This window comes from Engraulis encrasicolus, chromosome 10, assembly GCF_034702125.1.
Source record: "Engraulis encrasicolus isolate BLACKSEA-1 chromosome 10, IST_EnEncr_1.0, whole genome shotgun sequence".
Taxonomy (NCBI): Eukaryota; Metazoa; Chordata; class Actinopteri; order Clupeiformes; family Engraulidae; genus Engraulis; species Engraulis encrasicolus.
This window is the reverse complement of record NC_085866.1, coordinates 3,825,048-3,830,588: the sequence shown is the minus strand read 5'-3', so window position 1 is coordinate 3,830,588 and position 5,541 is coordinate 3,825,048.

Here is a 5,541-nt window from a genome sequence, read left to right as displayed (position 1 = left end):
GACAGAAGAAATCCTCGTTATACTGGGCAACGTTTCTAAAGCTCCTCCCCACCCCACAGGCAAAACGCTTTGCAGTCCGTCTGCCGTTCGTTCCCCCCTTAAACCCCCCTGACCTGTGAGCTACGAGGAGCCCCTTACATATACTATACCCCCAACCTCTTTGTACATTGAATTTGCTATATTTTTTAAAAGGATGTCAGTCTTGCGCATTGTAAATGTCATCTATTTTGAAACCGATTGGATATACTGTACGTACTGTATATATTTCTGGAGTATGACGATGACTCGCTGAAGCTTTGTAAACTCTAAGACCTTACTGGGGAGAGTAAGTCTACCCATCCCCACACCAGGTCTCCATGCTTCCAAACTGTGACAAGCACTGATGCATTCTAAACTTCTGTTGTTCTTTAAACACACGTTTATGTTGTGCATATTGAAGAAGAAAAAAAACATTTTATACTTATAACAAACTTTTTCTATCTCCTTCAAAATGTCAGATTACAACATCATTGGGTGAGATTTTGAGGAAGTGTTTTTTGACAAGAACTTTGTGCTTTTAATTGAGTGTTGTTTAACTGCTGATTGGCTTTCTGATATAACGTTTGGACAGTTTGACTTTGCATGTGCTGTATCGATCATGTAGTTCCACTTTAGTCCACATGGTGCCGCCGAGATCATTTTAGTTTGCTCATCACATTTTGGCAAAAGTCCTTCAAAACCGAAGTCCTTCTTCACCAATTCACCATTTCAACGCTGTTTCCAAATGACTTGAAGTCGTTTGGTCTGATCAGAAAACAAACTCATTATATACCGAAAGGAAGAGTTTACCCAAGAAAGCCAAGAAAGCCAAGAAAGGCGTACAAAAGTGAAGGAGCAGTAACTGAATCTAGCTGAACCTACTTAGCTAGTTAGACAGGGCCAGATGTGACACTGGAACTTGTATAGGTAAGAAGCTGGGAGAACAGTGAGCTCATGAAACTGGGCTACTGAATGAAATGGAGAAAATGCTTCTATCCCTCGAAACAAAACACTGTCATGTCACTTGAACATTTTTGGAAGAATGAATTGTTCTTTTGATCTGTTTGATGAACTGTCATTCGTACATTTATTTCTGTTCCATCCCATTCTCGTCCTTCTTTCTGCATTGAGTTGCTCCATTGTTGACTACAGATGTATATTGTGATATATGTCGAGTGTACATCATTTAATATTCAGACAGACACTGTATAATGTGATATACCAGTACATCTGAATATTGCATATCCACTATTGTAATATACATTGTGCTCCTCATCACAAAAAGCTCAGCGCGAAGGATCGGAATGACCTTCTGAGCCTACTCATTACTCCGAGCTCATCAAGTAACATAGCACCCCGACCGAAAACAGCCAGATTCGTTTCGGACGAGAAAGTACATCTGTAAAGTGAGATGCGAAAAGTCACAACGAATGGAGGTCGTCCAAATAAAACCTAGCATCAAATCGCTGAAGAAGTACAGTGTGCGTATTAATAGCAGGCATGCTAAGATTACAACACAAGCTTAACTGTATGTGGCTCTGTCTAAAAGAAAACAAAAACAACAATAGAAACACTAGTATCAGGCGGAGGAGGCGATGTGCTGTGCTCCTGGCGTGTGGTGATGTGGCTTGAAACGAGGCATGCCCTGTATGCTGCATTTAAACTCAGGCTGTGGGGACCGAGTGACCTTTGACCCTCAGGCTCTGGGGACTGACCTTTGTAGCGTTCACCCGAGGGGAGGGGCCAGAGTGACGACTGGCTGGCAACCCCTCGATGAATGACCTATGACCTTTTGCGGTAGCTGTGACCCCCCCTTGTCCCTGAGACCCACTCGCACTGTGCTTGGTGAAGACGCACTGTGGGGACTCCTCCTCCATCTCAGGCTGGTGATGTCTCATAGGAAATTGCGGAAAAACAACATCACAAGAGAGAGAGCGAGAACGAGCGAGCGTGAACTTTCTTTTGGTCTCACTTGTAGGAGTTATACATGTTAGCACCAGAGGGTGTTCAGCAGTTAGTGCTCTGATATTCCGCTGGCTTTGGAAGGAATCTTTATTTATTTATTTAATCATTTATTTATTTATTTATTTATTCAGTTTTAGCTTTCCCCTTTATTATTTGCTTCTTTGATCATATGTAGTATAGACAAAAAGAAATTTCAATTGAAAAAAATCTCATCATACATCACTTATCATTATTTGTATAGGTGTGTTACTAGTAACATTTATTTTAACAGTGTATGATTGTATTGTGATGAATTAAAGTTTACAAACAAGTACAATTAAGATGATTTTTTTCTAACAAAGTATTGGTTTGGTTTAAAAATTGCTTGGATGTAGTGATGAGTATCACTCTTGCCAAACACCAGTGGTTTTACAATGCTAATGGTGAAAGCGCCCAGTGTTGCTGAATGGGTGAGGTACTCTGTAAAACTTGGAGCTTCTTCTATTCATTGAGTGCATTTATATGCAGTTCATTATCCAGAATATGATCAGGATATTAAGTATTCCAAATTTGTGTTTGAACATATAAACACCTTTTCCCGACTTCAGTATCCCGGATAAGCCCTTATTCAGGACTTTGAGAAATCAGGATTTGCTAGGTGGAGTATCCAGAGTATTCCAGAAGCTGGGATGGTGACGCATGGGAACACGTTATCGCTGTTGCTGGTATCCAGGTAACACGCATTTGAAGAGAACTCTATGCTGGGAAAGAATGTAGACCAGGACATTATAGGAACACCTTATCCCGAACTTGATCATAACCGGGATATGCCTCATATTAGGGAAACTGAACTGCATATAATGCTCTCTGGAGAACCTATAGGTCACAGATTAGTTCTTGGAAGAACCTCAAGGTTCCTCAAAGATTTTTTTAGAGGTAAGCCTAGACTCACACTCCAAAACAAACGCTCCTCAAAGAACCTTTGGTTACACTTTCCTTGACGCCGGCGTCATACGCATGCCATGACAAGTCATAACAGTATCAAAACGGTGTCATGACACAGTCATAGATGAGTCATAATCATTCTGTCAATGTCATCATCGTTTTATGGTCATGAAAAGTTGACATTGTTTGGGCTGTCTTTACCACAATGTCACTTAATAATAACAATAATAAGATGTTCATGACATTGACATAATGTTTATGACACATCCATTACTGTATTATGACACTATTATGACACATGTCATATTTATGATGCCGGTGTCAACCAAAGTGTTACCGAACTCTTTGGTTCTCTGAGGAACCACTAAGAAAAACTTCAGGGTTCTTCCCAGATCTAATTTGTCACCTCTAAGTTCTTAAAAGGCCTTTTAGGGGTTGCCCTACAGTTGCAAACGTAAGTTTTTTTGAGGAACTTTTAACGACAATTACAGTGTACTTCAATGTCGATGACTTTTGATTTAGGCCAAATAAAGTTTGAATCAGCAGGGCCCTTGAACACTCTGGAATGCGACACTGACTGAAAGGTAAAAAATAAAGTTTGGTTTGTTTATGAAATTTGATTTCCTCTATTCAGTTCCTCAATGCTGTTGTAAAGATTTTGTACTGTAAACGTGCATTTCAGAATTGAATGCTGCACTGAACTCTTTGAACGTTAAACATTTTGATCCGAGAGGTTATTTGTTCAAACTGGTCGCTACCTCTTTGGTCTTTTTGAAATAGTGTAAACCCCCTTAAGTTTTTTTTGGCATATGTAATTCAGCTGTGTGTAATTTATAATTTTTTTCTATATCTAATAATGTTACTTGTGCCGTTTAGACCTTTTTCTATTTCAAAAAAGAAAAAATAATGACTGGGAAAAAGCTAAGCAGATTTAACAGCACAACAAGGAGAACATTAATGTGTTGTTCCTGTATATTTAACAAATAAAGCCATTTCTTTCATGTTTAAAACTGTTTGTGCATGGATATTGCAATTGACACACTGGGGCTTAGTGTTAATCAATTCAATATGGGTCTATCAACTAAACCAGTTAACCAGTTAACCAGTTATGTTAAACCAATGTTTCTCAACCAGGGTGCCGGGGCACCCTGGGGTGCCACAGGCCCCCCTCAGGGGTGCCGAGGAAACGTGGCTGATAAATAAATTATGTAATATAATACATATTTGTCTAAATTAATAAAGTATTGCTTAGTCAGTGGAGTCTTTCATCTGCCATTTATGTACAATAAAGTAAGTTTAGGTCGCCCCAGTAAGCTGCAGCTTCGAACGTAGGTTGTGTGACGTCTACAAATGTGTTACTTTTCTAAGCTTTTGTGGCATCCAATGCGATGCCATGTTACAGCTTGTTGGTTTGGGGTGCCTTCAAAAAAATTCAGGAATTGAAAGGGTGCCTCGCCTGAAAAAAGGTTGAGAAACACTGAACTAAACTAACGCCTCTATTTCTTATATTTTACATTCTTATTATATTCCTCTAATATTGAAGAGAAATAGTCAATTCACAAGTAAAAAATGGTTGGATGTAAAAAATGGTGAGATGTTTTAAGAAAAAAAAAACATCTATATACGGTAGGCCTATAGTCCTAGACACAAGGTAGATAAATTCCTCATATTGAAACTGTAGGGGCCCGGTAACACTTTACTTGGCACAGGCATCATGCATATGACATAACAGTGTCATAACAGTGTCACAATAGTGTCATGAACGAGTCACAAACATAATGCCAATGTCATAAATATTTAATGGGCATGAGAAGACTGTTTGGCCTGTCTTTGTCATAACCGAATTTCACTTAAACACAAAGTTATACAATGTTTACGACATTGACATAATGTTTATGACACATTCATGATTCATGCATTATGACAATGTTATGACACTGTTGTCATACGTATGACGCCGGCGTCAAGTAAAGTGTTACCCCATATCCATAATCCATCATGCCCCCCAACCCCCCCTCCCCCCTCCCAAATCACCCTGGCCTACTGGATCGCATCCTTTAGCGCCCTCTGTGTTTGGAATGATCACTACAGGCTCCTCAAGAACATTACTATACTTGTGTGTAACTGACACACTGAGACCAAAGTGACATTCTGTTTCACTGAGGTATAGGCATTTGGTAACAGCCCCTGAAGCAGTAAGGGGGTCTGGGCTGGGGGGCAAGGGAAGAGAGAGAGAGAGAGAGAGAGAGAGAGAGAGAGAGAGAGAGAGAGAGAGAGAGAGAGAGAGAGAGAGAGAGAGAGAGAGAGAGAGAGATCAAACAGTCCTCCTACCGCTAAAGGTGGGATTAAACCTCCCAACCAAACTTACAACACTCTGATTTCAAGGCCAGCCCTTCCCATTAGGTCATGGCTGCCAAAGCATGCAGGGAAGTGGGAACTGGGAAGTGGGACCCTTCCCATTAGGTAATGGCTGCCAAAGCATGCAGTGAAGTGGGAACTGGGAAGTGGGACCCTTCCCATTAGGTCATGGCTGCCAAATTATGCAGTGAAGTGGGAACTAGGACCCTTCCCATTAGGTAATGGCTGCCAAAGCATGCAGTGAAGTGGGAACTGGGAAGTGGGACCCTTCCCATT